Below are 18,776 nucleotides of genomic sequence, written 5' to 3'. Positions count from 1 at the left end.
GCGCCTGGGTGGCTCAGTTGGTTAAGCGACTGCCTTCGGCTCAGGTCATGATCCTGGAGTCCCGGGATCGAGTCCCACATCGGGCTCCCTGCTCGGCAGGGAGTCTGCTTCTCCCTCTGACCCTCCCCCCTCTCATGCTCTCTCTCTCTCTCTCTCATTCTCTCTCAAATAAATAAATAAAATCTTTAAAAAAAAAAAAAAAGAATTCTCCCAGAAAAACTAGTTATCTGGCTCCTGGGCTAGAATTTACTTATGTCATTATTCAAAGTTTAAGGATGATTAGTATTATTTAAAATAATACAGGTTAGGTCTATGAAAATTGATGCAATTGTGTCACTCTTTGCTATATTACAAAATCACCTTCAAACTCCAATCCATAACTACTTATCTTATCTGAAGAGATTAAACATCTTATTATCAGATGATTTTGACTATTGGAATTCACTGTATGTAATTTAGACTTGGCTGCCTCACAATTTATGCAATAAAATACCTTTAAAAGTATCTTTAAAATCCTGGACAATGATTTTATTACCTTCTCAGCCCCCACTCCCACCTTTCCCCTCCTATACCTACATCCCTACTATACTCTGAAATCTTTTATATACATGCTGCATTCACAGGTTCTTGGGATTCGCTGACCCATCCAAGAACTCTAGAAGAATATTTAGAGCACATGGAGCAGGTTTCTCTTCTAGTTAGTCACCAAATATAATTAGCACCTTAGGCTAGGGATAAATTTTATTTCTTGCTTAATGAATCAACAAGTAATGAAATCATTCTAATATAATATATGTTCTTTCTCTTCCTTTCCATCTCTATTTCTAAAAAGCTTACAAAACTGGCGCTGCTCTAGCTATATGGATTTAGGCTATTTGCTTTCCAAATAAATTACACAATGCTAGGATTTCTAAACTTGATGATACCTTAAACTTCACTTGATCCATTTAGCTAATAGCAAAGACCATATAAATAAGGTAGATGAGAGAATCCTGTTCTTGGCATCTGGAGACGTCTCTGCTTATTGTGCTGGATGTATTCATCATCAGGGTCAATGACAGAAGATGCTCCTTACCCTGCCTCTCTAATGTGCTCTTATGTGATAAGGATAGGGGGAGGGGTAGAAGACAACTAGAAGAAGGCATGCTGAATTAGTTAAGAAACATAGACCCTCCTCTCAGGATGATGCTTACACCTGATAAAACAAGAACATAAGGGCAAGTCTGGCCTCTCTTATTGCTTTACTGTTTAGCACTTGATGTGTCTGGGGGTCATGATAGTAATTACTCTCCACTCCCTGAATGGGGGTAGCTCTTATAAAACTGCCGCCAAATACCATCAGTCTCCCTTAAACCCAGATTACCATATTACTGTTTGCAAGGAGTCTTATCTTTCCTGGGCTAATCCTTATATTCTTCTAATCTTTTTTAAACTTAATTTTTTATTTTTGTCAGAGCTATATATATGCACATAGTTTAGAAATCAGAATTTCCACAAGCGTTATAATTTAAAACAAAATTAAACTAAACAGCTGTCATCTGCCCAATCCTTTGCCCCTTTCCTGTTTCCCGGAGGCAGCCACTTTTTGTTTGGTTATTTTAGTATTTACTTCCATATCTTGGAGTAACAAGATTATTTGGCCACTTTTTGATTTGGGGAGGCTTTGGTGTTAATGATTACAGTTTTATGGAAGCTGAGAACTTTACTCTTTCTCACCACCATCTCCTCTTTATTTGTGCCCCATTTTTTTCTGAAATTACTGTAATTATGATTAAACCAGCATTTAGTACTTACTTTAGTATGACAATGTAAACACCATGCACAGCTGAGCCTTGTAGTATATTAAAATTACTTTTACTTTCTTGCATTTGTTTTGTTTTCCTAGAGTTAAAAATTGTGTTCTGTTTGCTTAGTTTTGTATGCACTTAGCCAAACTCCTTATGAGTCATCCAGAATCTTCTCTCAGTATGTGCAGACACCTCAGACATCTTGTCAGTTTCGTCTCCTTGGAAACATCTTTCTCATAGTCTTCTGCCCTATTCGTGTATGAAATATGATCTTTGCATTCCACAGCTGTCATCTTGGGTTGTGCTTCACCACTGACCTGGGGACCCCTTTGCCTTTCTCTTGAGTTTGACCTGATCCTTAGATCACACCTTTTTGTTTTTCTTGGCCTCGTCTCTTGTTTTCATGGGGGCACATTCTCTAGCAGCTTCCTCATAAAGGAAGGGGTGGGGAATAGACTTGCTGAGATCTGGCATGTAAGCTGTAGAGTCTATCCTTCTACAATTATGGAAGCATGGATCTATTCTGGTCCTCAGTGTTGCTGTTGAGAAACCCGAAGCCATTCTGAATCATTGTCCTCTTTGAAGGACATGTCCTTAATGTATGATGGTCTTTCATATCTTTTCTTTATCCTTAGTGTTCTTAAATTTCACAATAATGCATCTACATGTGCAGCTTTTCTTCACCTGTTGTGCTGAATGCTCAGTGGGATCCTTTAATCTGAAAATTCATAGACTTAAACATTTTGGGATCATTTCTTTGCTTATCTCCTCCCTCTATTTTGTTTGTCCTCTCTTTCTGTAATTTCTATGATTTGGAAGTGGGACCTCCTGAATTAATTCTTTAACTTTCTTTTTTTAAAATCTTTTATTTTCCATCTTTTTTTTTCTTTCTTTGCTCTACTTTTTATGAGATTATCTTATTTTTTTCATCTATATTGAGGCATAACTGACAAATAAAATTGTAAGATACTGAAAGTGCACAATGTAATAACTTGATGTATGTACACAAGTAACTCATGACCTCACATATTTACCTTTTTTTTGGTGAGAACATTTAAGTTCTATTCTTTTAGAAAATGTCAATTATACAATGGAGTATTCTCAAATGCAGTCACCATGCGCTACATAATTTTTTTCTATTATTCCTTACACTGAAATATTCTTTGGTTTGTTTGTTTGTTTTTTTGTTGTTTGACTTTCTGCTACAGTTGTTTCTATGTATATGAGCTCTTTGTTATTCATTAGAATTCTTTTTATTAATCTTGCTCTTGTTCTCTTTTTCCTTTTTTCTCTTTTGAAGTTTTCACTGTCATTCTCAGTATTAGTTTCTTCAAGATAGTCTTTCTAATTTTTTTAAAAAAATTATTTACTGACATGTTTGACTGTCTTTAGCCATCTGTTCATACTTAAAAATGACATTGTTTAAAAAGCTAATTGGGTTTATTGCGGTAATATCAATTTCCTGGTTTTGATAACGCACTATAGTGATTTAAGAATATTAGCATTTAGGGAAGCTGAGTGATGGGTACACAGGACTTCTCTATACTGTATTTTTCAACTGTTACGAGTTTATAATGATTTTAGAATAAAAAGTAAAAACAAAGGCTAATTGGAAATTCCAGGTGTTCAGAGAGGAGGCTTGCTGCCTTTGGTGTCACTGGATCGTGCTCTGGCTAGACATTTTCACTAGGAACCTTCATAGTACTATCTTTAGGGCTTAACACTGGGCTTCGCAGATGCACCAATCTCCTGCCTTGTGACCAAAGCCCTGGCTATTGGGGAAAGCATGTTATACATCTGATGTAGATATTCACTTCATCTCTCCACTTTTGGTATGGTCCCCCTACTCTAACCTATGCCTAAAGGTGTCCCAATTGAAGGACTCTTTGTTACATGCTTTCTAAAGGATAAACTTCCTGCCTTCTCTTAAAGTGGGAAAGGGGTGGGTAGTTGCCTAGTTATCTGGGATGGGTTAGAGGGGTGGGACCTGCAGATCTAGTTGTTTCAATCTTGTTTACCCAAACCATCAATTCTCAGAGAGGCTTTTGCCTCCAATTACTAACGCTTTCATGAATTTTGTCTGTTTCCTGGCTTTCTTCACTGCTGAGTCAATTACCATTCATCCTTCTGCTTTTGTTATTTTGTTGTTACTGGTTTTTGTTCTGTTGTTTTTCTTCCCCTTTTTGTGGGTTTTTGCAATTTTTAAGAAATCTCTTTTATTTTGGTGAGCTTTTCCGAAGGAAGCAAAGTAAATGCTATCTGCCAAGCTAATCTTTAAGTAAAAGTCTGCCCAAGCCGGTTTCATGAGATATACAACAATAAGAAATGGATAGGAATGGTTATACACTCAAAGAACTATCCTCTGTGTGAATCCAGACCAGAATTTCAGACAAAGGCAGTTACCCTTCTGCAGAGGAGGGGTTTCCTTCATTAAAACAACAAACAAAAATCCTGATTCTGCCTTTTATAATGAACAATAGCCTCTCTCAAAGAGCTCAATTTTGTTAAATACCAGTCCATGACAAATATAGACTAAGAGAATTCAGCTCAGAGATGTTAATATCTGGTATGTATAATTACTGTGGAACAAGGGGAGATATTTCTGCATTCATATACTCATTCAATAAATATTTATTGAGCCCCTGCTATGTGCTAAGCAACATGTAACCAATGATGAGGCCTAAAAGAAATGTGAAGGGGAAAATGGCAGAACTAATAATATTACCAACTACAATCTCCTTTAAAGCACAGACACAAAGGATTTTATAGACCACGCATATTATCTAGTCTTATATCCCTCATCAAATGTGTGAAGAATTGTTAGAGATAACAATAGTCATGATCCCCTCTTCTATCTGTTAAAATAAAATGTAATTATATTCAAGTGTCCAAATAGTGCCAATTTATGACTTAAATAGCCACACTAGAGCAATAAAAAGAGTCCATTAAAAAAAATATATATATAGTATGCATGTGTGTGTGGGGGGGTACCAAATAACTATATAAATTATGTACCAAATAATTGTCATGCCCTTTTTCCTTTTCTCATTGTTGCAAAGCAACCTGGAATCCAAAGTGCTGATTCAATTCAATGTTCCTGAAAAAAAGGAATCTGAGGTCCCCGGTATTAGACAGACTTCTAAAGTATTTGCAAAATCCTTTTATTTGCTGGGTGAACTTTGAGAGTTTACATGAAATGGAATTCACAAAGTGCAATAAGGCACTTCAGTGTTTGTTTGGTACTATGCAGGGTATTCCTCAATCACTTTCATAAATGTCATTTGCCTATAGCTTAGAAAACTTCACTCAACCAACAGAAATTTCTTTCTATATTTTAGATAAAATTTAAGTCTTCCTTGTTTACATAATTGGAATAACCTAACAGTTAAGAACACAGATTCTGGAGCTAGATTATCTGAGTTTAAATCTTGGCTCTACCATTTACTGACTCTGTGACAAAGAAGCCACCTATGTTCTCCATGCCTCAGTTTACCCATCTGTAAAATAGGGACAGTGGTAGCATGATTAACATAAGATAATCTATGTTAAGCACTTTGAATAGTACCTGGCCCTTAGCATTATCATTATTGCCTCAGAGAAAAAAAAAACTTACTAGAATTTCTCTTTCAGAAAGATTATTCAGCTCCTTTACTCTGTGGCATGTGTTTGCCTTCCCTTTGGTTGTTAAAATTTATTTCCCAATAAAAATATGGAACCTCTTACAAACTCTTTCTTTTTCTTATCTTATTTCCTTAATACCTTTACCAATTCCTTACACTTTTACAGAGCTTTGATGGTTTGCAAGCCAGTTTCCTACTTTTTTCATCCATCAGGTCAATGCCATGATTATTTTTATCATCTCATTTTCAAGATAAACAGATTTGGATGGTAGGTGACTTGCCCAAGGTCCACACTTAAATCCAGGTCCTATAATCACAAATCCTGTCCTCTTCCCATTACATCAGTTGGCAGGAAATTATCAACGTCAATTTTTACACATTTCCTTTTAATAAAGTAACTTTGGCTCCTTTGATTTTGAAGGAGATGCTCATAGCAATGACTTCATGTATAAGGAGGTAGCTAAAAAGAATAATTCACCCAAGGCAATTTACACCGTGGAAATTAAAGGCTACAGCTCTTGGCAGTGGCCAAAAGCCTTGCTTAAGAGGAGAACAAGTAAGTCTCTAGCTGCCAATCCCAACATCATTCAAAGCAAGATGTCAAGATGTAAGTAGTTTTAAAATGTATGCCCATGCTTATTTTATAAACTTAAAGTGCAAATTTCAGAGAGGGATAAGATATTTGTTAAGAGTTTGAAAACACTTGAAGGATCTGAAAGACCAGATTAGGATTGAAAGAAAAAAAAAAACACTCTTTATTGGTTTTGTTGGCTCATAAGCATAAAGGTATGGCAACACCTGATTCTATCATCTTTACCTGTTTTGTAATTTCCCATCCTTATCCCTGGTAAGGAGAGCACCTTGTAGCAGCAAAGGACGTCAAACTGAGCCATTGAGACGTGATCAGTATTGGTGGAAGACGGGTTTTGTCCCCCTGAGCTAGATCCAGTATCAGCCTGCCACACCAGAGGAAGATTCTCACCAGCCTGGACTGAAAGAGAAGGGAGCAAGAGAAATTTGTAGCACAGTATCCATGGAAGAAGTGTGGCCGAAGGGGGAAGGGATGCAAGAACGGAACCCAGACACAACACCGCAGGGCAGACCTACTAATGATGTACTAAATGCTGGCTAACTGAACATAACAAAAAAAAAAAAGAAAAAGAAATGTTTAAAAGTCTATTTCCAAGATGGGTTCAAAAAAAAAAAAAAATTGATCGATGGCAACTGGAAAGCAATGTTTTCTGTCCATCTCAGTACTTCGGTGCGTTCATGAGTGGCTACTACGAAGATTGTTTTTTTCTTCCGTGGAGAGGGTGGTGCCGCTCCACCGTGGCTCCAGGCACTATGGGACCAAACAGGACAACAGAGGCATGATCATTCCTGAGCATGAGATGAGAACTGTAAATATATATATATAATGAACCTCTCAAGAAGTTGAAAAACCGTGCAATCAATTCATTAAATTTTCCCCTTCCTTTTTCTAAGCATAAATGAGCCAATTGGTCAAATCCCTAAATATCATTGAAAACCCTGCTTGAAGATAGGACATCAGGACATCAACAAGATAATGCCACTAAGAACTTTCTGAGCCCCTGGATTCTTTGTGCATGAAAACCTTCCACTGTATCTAGAGCATTAAAACACTGGAACTACAGTTGAATAAATTGTTTCATTCTTCCATACCTAACACCTCTGCACAATGAGATCCTCACTCCTGTATCTTCTGCTTTAAATACTTTATTTTAAATATAAACGGTACATAAAAAACCAAAAGATCTTAAAAGCTGACAGACATATTTTGTCTTTGTCCCTTTCTCATTGTCTCAGCTTATAAATCATATGTGAGACAAAGCAGTTTCTTGACTATTAAAATATGAACACCATACAAAAGTCTAAAGTTCAGGAGGGGACTTTGTCTAGTCATGCACTTGGCCGGAAAGACTTGAGGCTGAGTGGCCCTGAGCCCTGTCAGCTCAGCCCCTTCTTGATGGAGGACCTCCCGCTCCTGAACATGGAGGCTTTGACTCTGCTGACAGGAGAGCAGCCTCAGAGCTAGAGGGCACAACCCCTTACCTCTGGCCGTTCATGTGGTCAGTGATAGTTTGGGGGAAAACAACTCCTTATTTGGAGCTATTTAATCTTCCTGGTCTTCTCCCTTCCCTGGGACCTCAGGTGACCCCCGCCCGAGGCTTCGGGGCGCTCCAGAGTTGCCCACTGAGTGAGCCGCCCCAGGAAGCCCACCCATGGCCCAAGGCAGCCAGCTTTCTGCCTTTAGCCTGGACAAGCACTTGGGCAGGATGATCTCCTGTTGGCCTTGTTTAAGAATGAACTCTGCCCTTCTCAAGGTAACACAGTTCCCAAGCCTGAAGTGGCACAAACCAGCCCTGTTTCTGAAAGCTCAATTTCTGGGAGTGAAATAAAATACAGTATGTGATTCGTTCTGAAAACCCAGGACCAGGAATAGAGAAAAGAGCAGTAAGGGAAATCTCCACTCTTTGTTTCAGTCATCCGGTCCTCTTCTGTCCCCATCTTTGACCAGAGCTGGTTTGATAGCGATGCAATTGGGATATTCACCTTTTATTTCTATTCTCCATCTTTCAGCAGAGAAGATGACAAAGCCAAGTTTTGTCCAAAGACAGGTGGAAAAGATTGTGGGGAGTGAAAGAAAAAGGAAAATTGAGGTCTCCTTCCCTCACTCCTATGTAACTGAGCATGCAGTGCACGTTTGGGTATTTTCATGCCCGGACCCGAGATGGGGGTGTGAGACACAGTTTAAGGGCGCACGGGACTTGCTCTTAGTAATGCTTTTCTTCTTGGCATGGACATTCTAACCAAACAGCAAATGTATTTGGCTAATTAGATGCCTTGGCCCGTTTCCAGGAAGTGGAAGGTAAATCGGTACCTTGTGTGACTGTGGGAGGGCAGGATCCAGCTGGATGGAGCCGAGTGATGGAGAAGCCCCACCTGTGGTGGTGGGCTGGCACATTCCAGAGGGGCTCATTCTGTGAGCTGGGATGACATCCAGCGTCAATGATGGGGGGTTTCAAACAGGCTCGCTCTAATATGCAGACCCAGTGAGCCAGAGAGAAAGGCCCCCATCAGGCAGCTGCATCCCACCGCTGTTACGAATCAGCTGCACTTGCTACCTCCCAGCATCTGCTATGTGGGATTTGGATCCAAGTAACAACTCCATGCTGGGCAGCTGCAGAGTTTAAATAATCATTGCCCCTGACTTAGAAAGGCCATGTCATTCCACGGTGTTGGATGTCAGTGTTGTAGACTCTCGTGGGAATCCATGCAGAATGGATGTTGGGCCCAATTTCTTTGTCTTTAGTGAATCCGATTTTCTCTCCCTCTTTCAAGAAGCAGCACAGTTAGGTCAGTGAGAAGCCAAAGGGAGTTGCTGCCGCACTAAATCAGGTATAAATGGAATTGATTGGCTTCACCAACACCCCAGAGATGCCCGGAACCTGGATCAGGCTGTTCATGTCTCCGAGGCGCAACTGGGACCAGGGGGTGGGTCTTTGTGGCAAGTGGCTGACTCAGAAGAGCAGTACCACATGCAGATAAAAATCATACTCTCCCTTCGAATGGGGTAGCCATAGAGAAGGAGAGAAGAAATGAAGTCAGGAAAGGGTAGAAACAAACTGCTCTTGTTGGCAACCCCCTTGGTCTCCAGGGCCAAGTGACACGTGGGCCAGAGGAAGGGGAGGCTGCGGGAGGGCTGGTCAGCGCTCGGGCTCGCCGACTGAGGCTGGCATCACTCCTGCTTCTTTCCATACCCAAGCCCCGTCATTCCTCATTCACTACCTTTGTCACCTACAGCAAATTACTTTTTCTCAGGAACAAAGTGGAAGTTTTAGTGACACCTGACATTAGAGAGCACTTGTGAGAATCAAAGGAAATGATGGTTTGGGGGTTTTCTTGTTTGTTTTTTTGGGGGGTATTTTATTTTAATTTTTCCAAATAGTGAACACAGTGTCATATTAGTTTCAGGTGTACAATATAATCATTACTCAGTGCTCATCATGATAAACATACTCTTAATCCCCATTACCTATTCCTCCCATCCTTCCACCTACCTCCCCTCTGGTAACCATCTGTTCTCTATAGTTAAGAGTCTGTTTTTTGGTTTATCTCTTTTTTTTCCTTTGTTCATCTGTGTTGTTTTTTAAATTTCACATATGAGTGAAATCATCTGTTTTTCTCTGATTGGCTTATTTCACTTAGCATTATACCCTCTAGATCCATCCATGTCGTTGCAAATGGCAAGATTTCATTCTTTTTTATGGCTGAGTAATAGTCCTGTGTGTGTGTGTGTGTATACATCTTCTTTATCCATTCACCTATTGAAGGACACTTGGGCTCCTTCCATAATTTGGCTCTTGTAAATAATGCTGCAATAAACATAGGGCTGCATGTATCTTTTCAAATTAGTGTTCTTGTATTCTTTGGGTAATTACCCAGTAGTAAATTCCTAGATCATATGGTAATTGTATTTTTAATTTTCTTTGAGGCACCTCCATACTGGTTTCCACAGTGGCTGCACCCGTTTGCATTCCCACCAACAGCACACACAGGTTAAAGGAAATCATGTTTTTTAAGGTGTTTGTCACCGCACTTAGCACACAGTAGGCACTCAGTAGGTGGCTGGTGGTGGTGGAGTCACAGCCACTGCCAAGGGCAGGAGAAGCATCTCTCCTCTCAGGGCCATTGTAACTTTCCTCCTAAGGATGGAGGAAGGTCCCGGAGGCGGACTGTCAACTTTTCTGGCAGTGTGAGTAGTAATGGTAGAACAAAACAAAGACAACAGCAACTTGAACTAGAAAAGGTAGGAGGGGAAGATTTACTTCCAGGATCATGGAGTGTCTCTGGAAAATGCAGCTGGGCCTCAGGAATAACTGGAACCAGAAGGTAGGGACCGGACTGCTTTGTGTTCTTGAGCAGGGTTCTCTTTCCCTGGTTCCTGAGGCAGCACAGAGCCAAACCTGCAGGAAGTTAAGGGAGTGCCTACTACAGCCCAGGCCCTGTCCCTAAACTTTTCTTCTTAGTTTGTTTCATTTTCCCTTTGCTGGGCTCATGGCTGTGCAGCCACATAACTGTGGAATCCAAGTAGCAGAAGATAATCTCGGATTTTCATTTTATAGCCTAGTTACCCGGAGAGACCAACATACCTTTGTCAGATCCAGTTACAAACAATAAAGGAAAGACAGTAGCTGTCCAGTTTGGGCAAAGCCAGACTATAACTACATCTGTGATGGGCACAGCTTGGGTCAGGTGCCCAGGACTGGATCAACCACCATGGCCACAGGGGCAGAATCATGTCAGATTAACACAGGAGCTCCCATGGTAACCATGTAAATGGGCATGGAGCGGACAGTTCCTAGAAGTAGAGTTCTTGGCAGGCAGAGCTTAGAAGAACTCAGCCCAGAGCCCTTCTCGTGCTAGAAGGGTGATATGATGAAAGCTGATTCTTAGTTCCATGTCCCTGGATTCCTTGGGACTGTCATGTTCTAACCTGCTTTCTCCAGAGATGCAAAATGAACTATGTCATCAGGGTGAACTTAAAGTTCCTATGATCTTGGAGAGGAGGTGAAGGGTTGAAGGAACTTTGAAAAAAGCAAAAGACACTGCACCATTTTTTTTTTTTTTGAGTGAGTCTTTTGGAGTCATCTGGCCCAATGCAAACAACTTAGGATTTACCTGAGCTCTATTGATTGATAAAATGCAAACATTAAGATATGGATTTGGGTCTTGGCTATGCCGCCTAGTAACTGTATGACCCAGGGCAGATTACTAAACCTTGGTTTCTTCATGTATACAATGAGGATACCACAACGATACCATCTATGTAGTGTCGGGAGAATAGAGGAAATATGTATAGCATGCTTAGTAGAGTATAGATGACGTAACTCCCAGGAAACAGGAGCTTTCATTGTTTATACCTCTTAAACAATTTCTCATTTAACTGACTTACAATATACAACCTTAAATTATAGCTACTAATGTCTTTCTCCTCCTTCAGAGATTACAAACTCCATCAGGGCTGGGATCACTTCTTATTTGTCTTTATATACCAGGCCTCCAATAGCAGAAGCTCACTGAATATTGACCGAGTAAATGTTGCCTGGGCTAGATGGCCCTCTGTACACTTTCTGCTGTCTCTTGGGGGCTCTGCAAACAGGCAGAGGATGACGGTCACACAACCGGGCTACACATTGTGAGCTCACATCTTTCCCAATTCCAGATGGATTGGTTCCATTTTTTCTTTCACTTTGTTCATTCACTTAACAAGTATTTATTGAATGTTTACTAATAGTACAGAAATGAGCCAATTTCTGTTTCTCTGGGGATGAACAACAAGCGCCTGCCTCCATGGAGTTGACACGAAATATCCTATGCTCGCGCAGGGTTTGATGCCCCTGGGTACAAACCCATCAGCCCTGGATTATAACTTCTGTTTCATTCTCTGTCTGCCTCGCTTGTTGGTGACCTGCTTGAGGACAGAAGTCATGTATTTTACTTGACTGTGATTTTTACAGTGATTTTTACATAACAGGGTTCAATAAAGGGTTAACCAATGGATGAATGATTTCCTAGAATTACCCTAGAGAACCCTGATAACCTTTGCATATATTCATCTATCTTGAATCTACATGTCCTTTGAGTGTGATGGGAAAAGCAGTGAATTTTACAGGTTGGGCCTTTTGAGCCTTCCAAGTCCTGCATGAATGACTTGAGTGATAGATATGCCCATGGTCTCTGAAGCAAACAAAACAAAGCAAAGCGAAACTTAACAGTGAGAATGCAATTTGATTTCAAGAAAATGCCTCTTTCTCTAATCTTTCAGTGTTCTCTGTTTTTGGAGAAGAGCTACACCTTCTCTCTCCAACCTTAGCTCTTTGCCCTTGAGCTCAAACATATATTATTAATCATTTGAAACAATTGTTTCCATGGAGATAGCCTAGCAACTTCTAGGCTTCGATTTAGCATTGAATAAGCCCTACCATTGATAGATATTACATTTTTAACTTCTTGATCCATGAAAGTTGAATATATTTAGTATCTAGTTCATTAACAAGTTATTTTTCCTCTGATTTCAGTAAAAACAAAACAAAACACCTTCTTTTTCTAAAGCCAGGAGTGATTGCATAAGACTGCCCATGAAGTAATATTTTCATCGTTTGTGATTTATTTGTTTAGTGAACATTTATGTAGCCAGGCACCATTCTAACTGTTTTAGAAATATTTAATTCACTTAATTGTCATAACGACCTTACAGGGCATGTACTATTATCTGCATTCTATAGATGAGGAAACCGGGGGCATTAAGAGGTTGTATAAAAAGGAGAGCTGGTAAGTGGGTACATTTATGATACATTTCTATTCCCTGGACAGTTGCTGGATCCTCTCACCTTGAAAACCTGCTGCACGTCCAGTTCTCGCCCATTTCCTGCCTACCACCAGTCTTTCTATTCCTCTACCTGCCCCAAGGACATAGGCTGTTGTCTGAGACACTTTTTTTTTTTTTAAGAAAAGTTTGGAAATTATTACATGGCTGTAATTTATCTTAAAATCCTTTGGCATCTATAGACAAGTATATTATCGTGCATGTCATAGGCAGTGCAAGCTTCAACTCTAGGAACAATCCGTTCATTGAATTGAAAATGCACACTGCAGGGGCAGTCAGCTAGGAGGGTATCAGAAAGGCCCCGCTCAGGGCCGACGAGGACAGCTGCACTGTTCTCATTTTGCAGGTTTCCCTAGGCACCAAAAGCTTGGCTAATTGACATGGCTTTCTTGTTAGTGAAAGTAATGCCTTGTCAGTTAACTTGATAAATATTAGAAATGGACCTTCATTAATGGAATTACACGTATTCAATATATGTTAGGTTAGCTTAGGTACTTTAGAAATATTTCCTGTCTTTGCTTGAAGAGAATATAAAACTCTAGCAAGCCTGGTAGCTAATGCTCTTTGTCCCACATCCACTTCCAAGCCAGTTCCCAGAAGGATTTCTGGTTGTCTGGTGCCAACTGTAAAGTGAGAGAATCCTGCCTCTGGAATCTTGTCCTAAATATTCCTGGTGACCCTTCCCATGAAATGGCGAACAGGGCACCTGCCAAGACAGAGAGCTGGGACTTCATTGAGCTTCAAGGACATGTGTAATCAACCACATTGGGCTTGGTTACTAATGCACATTGTTCAAAAATTGTCCACCTATATGCAGAATGTGCTCTGAGACTTGTCCTCATTAGGAAGTTTTAACCTCGTAATAAGATTGTGGGGAGGGAGCTAACCCTCACCTACTTCAAATTTCTTTTGAGCCTACTGTTGTCTATCAAAAAGAAGCTGAGAGCTGTGCATGGTAAAATGATCTAAAGTCAGTTCACAACAGTCATAACAGAAGGTAAGAAAGATTTCATCCCACCCGCTTTCTGACCTCTGCCTTCCAGACTGGCCTGAAACCCTTTCCTTAACATATTTTTTCTACCGGAGAGGAAGGGTGTGATGATGGTAGTCAATCTTGTCCCTTCCTTTATAATAGAGAAATACCTCTAGGTTTCAAAGATTAAATTTGTTTTCTTCTTTTGTTCTGCTATTAGATGATTAACCCACAATGAGGCAGCCAAGGCAAATGCTTGAAGTTGGCCAATTGTGGTTCAGAGCTATAAGTACCTGTAAGTGCTCTCATGACAAGATGCTCATGGGTGTTTATCCCTCCCTGTCCCAGACAGTTCTCAGTTCCCACTGAGGTGCTCTTGACTGGTAAGAGAACAAAAGCAGGAAAACCCACACCCAACAAATGTTTATTGAGCAACCCCTACCTCTTACTAGATACTTACTAGCAGGTGGCTATAGGAAGATTCAAACTCAAAACCTGCCGGGGGGTGACTAGGTGCCTTTTCTTCACAGCCAGTCTTTCCCTCTCTGCTTTTGACTTTGCTACAGATCCGTGGTAGCAGAGACAATTAGCCCGCCAAAGCCAGCACCCAAGTCAGGGCTAAAGGAAATTCCTAAAGAAGTGTGCCTTATATAAATTCTGGGAAGAGAGCACAGTTGGTTCTGTACATGAAAACCTGCCTTCTAAATTATCTTTCTTCTAAGTCACTGATGGGGAAAATGCAGCAAAGAAAAAACAGAAGGCATTTTTTTGATTCTAATTTTGCTCCCTAAAATCCCATATGATAGCCCACCTGCAGGGCACTGCCCCGACAGGCAGAGAGCACAATCTGCTATGCTGATGAAGCCATTCTCCCTCCGTCAGGCAGCCATGGCCCAGCTGGAGGGTTCTGGCTCCCTATGTGATTGCAGTTAAGTGCTGAATGCAAAGTCTTCTGGGAATTGGCACCTCCTTGAACCTGGCCCATGTTTTGATTATAGAAACCAAAAATAGGTAAGCAACTGTGGAGCTCCAGGTAGGAGGCACTGCAGACAGAAGGCATCTGCTTTTGCCCTGAGTAGGAGACAGTCTTGAGAGATGCAAGTTCTAACAGGAGCCCCATCACAGCCTGTGATTTTGTGTTTGTGGGAGATAGGGGAGTGAGAGGAGATTTAGGGAGGAGTACCACATGCCCATACCTTGCAAAGGGGATTGAAGATTAACAACTGAGGAAAAGGTAGTGAATTCTTCCTAAATAAATAAAATATTTCTTGCTATTCAAATGTAAGATATCATTGTAGCAAGAATATGGAGGCACTCATTGAAATGAATGCATTCTACACAGAGCTCTGTAGTTATAAATGATCTCTCAGTAGCTCAGTTCCTAGCTTCTGTGCCTGCTTTCATCAGGCAGGCCAAGTCTTATACCTTGAGTGTTCTTTCACTTGATTCTTCCATTTCTCAGTTTGTATAAGGTCTCTTTGGTTTATGGGAGCCATTCCTGGTCCTCCCTTTTCCATCACTTCCTGGGACTGGAAATTAAAAATGGTCTGCACGATGCCCTAAGTGTCTGGCTGTCCTGTGACCCTCTTCATTCTTCTTTTCCTCTCTTCTTTTTCTTTTTTTTTTTTTAAAGACTTTATTTATTTTTCAACAGAGAGAGAGAGACAGCGAGAGAGGGAACACAAGCAGGGGGAGTGGGAGGGGGAGAAGCAGGCTTCCCGCTGAGCAGGGAGCCTGATGTGGGACTCGATCCCAGGACCCTGGGATCATGATCTGAGCCGAAGGCAGACGCTTAACGACTGAGCCACCCAGGTGCCCTTCCTCTCTTCTTTTTCTTTCCTGTTTTCCTTCTGGTCTCTAAAATAATGGTACAGTGAGGAGACAGCAGAGAACTTGAAGTAGACAGCTTTGAATTCCAGCTAAGTCTTTCCTAGTTGGGTGGTTTAAACACATTATCTAATTTCTCTGAAATTAGATTTTCATCTAAAAAAAGGATAATAATATATATCTTGCTGATTGCTAGGAAGCCTACAACATATGAAAAGACTTTGGGGCAATGCTTAGTCCAGAGTCGGTTTGATGCTACTTCCTTCACCCTGTTCCTGCCCCCCCTCCGTCTGTTTGCATCCTTCTTTTTTTCATTGAGGTAAAATAGACATACAACATTATATTAGTTTCAGGTGTGTAACACAATGATTTGATATTTGTATATATTGCAAAAAGATCACCAAAATAAATCTAGTTAACATCTGTCACCATACATAGTGATAAATTTTTTTTTTGAGATGAGAACTTTTAAGATCTATTCTCTTAGCAACTTTCAACATGCAAAACAGAATTAATAGCGAGAGTGGCCATGCTGTACATTACGTTCCCAGGACTTATTTATTTTATAACTGGAAGTTTGTACCTTTTGACCCCCTTCACCCATTTTGCCCATCTCCCCCCCCCCAACCTTCTGCCCCTCTAGCAACCACCAGTCTGTTCTCTGTATCTATTAGCTTGGTTTCTTCCTTTTCCTTTTCCTTTTTTTTTTTTTTTTTAAGATCCACATGTAAGTAAGATCACATGGTATTTGTTTTCTCTGTCTGACTTATTTCATTTAGCATAGATGCCCTCAAGTTCCATTCATGTTATCACAAATGGCAAGATTTCATTCTTTTTATGGCTGAATAATATTCCGTTGTGTGTTTACATCTTCTTTATCCATTCATCCACTGATGAACACTTCAGTTCTTTCCATATATCTTGGCTATTGTAAATAATGCTGCAGTGAACATTAGTTAGTGTTTTCATTTCCTTTGGATAAATACCCAGAAGTGGAATTGCTGGATCATATGGTAGCTCTATTTTTAATTTTTTGAAGAACTTCCATAGTGACTGCACCAATTTACATGACCACCAACAGTGCACGAGGGTTCCCTTTTCTCCACATCCTCGCCAATGCTTGTTATTTCTTGACTTTGATAATAACCATTCTAACAAGTGTGCGGTAGTATCTTGTGGAGGTTTTGATTTGCATTTCCTGATGATTAGTGATGTTGAGCACCATTTCATGTATCTGTTGGCTATCTCTATGTCTTTTTTTTTTTTTTTTAGAAAAAATGTCCTCATATTCTCTGTCCATTTTTTTATTTGGATTTTTTTTTTTTTTTTGCTTATTTGCATGCTTTTGTTCCATGAAATAGGTGTGTACCATTTTAAGGAGCTCTGAGTTCCTCTAAATCTGATCCCTTGACCCCAGATAAAGAATATCTCCTCCAAACTCCTTTTTGCAGGTGAGAGGAATCTATGTATAGTTGGCTTCATTCAACTATGAGAACAAAAGTACACCTCCAAAAGCCATGCTGATTCTTTGATACTAGCTAGCTTCATGGTCCTTGGCAAGTTATCTCTGTGCCCAAGTTTCAGCAACAGGCTCTTGTAATGATTAAGTGAGTCAATACATGTAAAGTACTCAAAATATTTCTTGGCTCATAGTGAGCATTCAATAAATGTACATTGTTAGTGATATTCGTAGTAGTAGTGATAATTGTATTCACTGAGTGCCAAAGAACTTCCAATAAAGTGAGTGTCCTATCTCTAACTTTCAGTGCTGCTTTAATAAAAATAAAGACTACTTTTCAAGATCCATAGTCTCTATCTACTTCCTATCATCTCATCTCAAGGAGTAAAGTGCTGAGCGATAGCAGGCAAGAGAAACCAGCGTGGAAAGTTCATAAGGCTGAAAGGACAACCAGTTTTCAATGAGTACTTGTCACTAACTAGCTGCGTGACTCTGAGCAGTTAACTTGGCCTTTCTGGGTGTCTGAATGACTTTCTCATTGCCTTATCAACTATCTCTTGAAGGTAACTTCTAGTTTCGACACCTCAGGAATCTTTGTTCTGCATCAATGACCACAGAATGAGGGGAGGCATTTATAGAGCTCAGAGAGCCTTTCTCTTTCCTAGTGCTTCACATCTGGCTGACTTCCTCGAGCCTGACACTGGAAAAAGAAACTCAGAACATTTTAATTTATGGCCCAAACAAAAAGTACTCTTAATTAAAATTTAGAAGCCAGTTCCACAGACAATGTCTGGAAGTGAGCCCAGAAGAAAAGAAAGATTATGACATAACCAAATAAACCTGTAAAAGTTTAAAAAGTGGTTGAAGAGAAATCGATGTGTATCTATGCGAATCAAGATAAGGTCATTTGGGGATAAAAGAGGGTCCAATGAACTGACTTGGCCATTCAGCCTTGGCTCAGCTAAGTGGTCAAAAAATTATGCATAATCAATGAGTCTTTCACTTTTCACTTTGCAGAGTTTTCTCTGGACAGGAATATATGTCAAAACGTAGAGGAGTGCTTGTTTGTTTGTTTGTTTGTTTGTTTGTTTTTGAGAGACTCCTATCAAGGGAGCTATGAGGAAACTTTTAGGACAATAGATATGTTTGTTATCTTGATAGTGATTTTATAGGTGAACATGTCAAAACATCAAACCGTACCCTCTGAATCGTGCAGTTTGTAGTATGTCAGCTATACCTCAATAAAACTGTTAAAAACATTCTACTATGAACACTATAATCACCTAATTCTTCTTGATCCTATTCGTATGTTCCATGTGGGGTCCGTGTGAGAGGGTTAGCTCCGGAACACACCTGGAACATCGTCAGGTTTCTGGCCAAACTCCATCTCAACAGCACCCCAACTTCATCTCTGATAATGGCAAGAACAGTGGCTTTCATCTTGGCACAAGGTGATCCTTCTTTCCTGCTCTAGCCTTGCCTCCTCCTGGCCCAGTGCAGCATCTTGGTGATCGGATAGGCCTCCGCTGGCCTAGAGAACCATATTAAAAGCAAAAGGATCAACAGTGGAATCAGCCAGAACATAATGGACAGAGCTTGAGACTAGTAGAAATAATAGAAAGGAAGGTATCAAAGGAAGGGGTAGATGTCCAAGGAAGCCATGGTAGGTTATCTAAACCTACACCGACTCTGTTGGGTG

Source organism: Leptonychotes weddellii, chromosome 11 (genome assembly GCF_054177405.1).
Source record: "Leptonychotes weddellii isolate Sample4059 chromosome 11, ASM5417740v2, whole genome shotgun sequence".
Taxonomy (NCBI): domain Eukaryota; kingdom Metazoa; phylum Chordata; class Mammalia; order Carnivora; family Phocidae; genus Leptonychotes; species Leptonychotes weddellii.
This window is presented reverse-complemented; position numbering follows the sequence as displayed.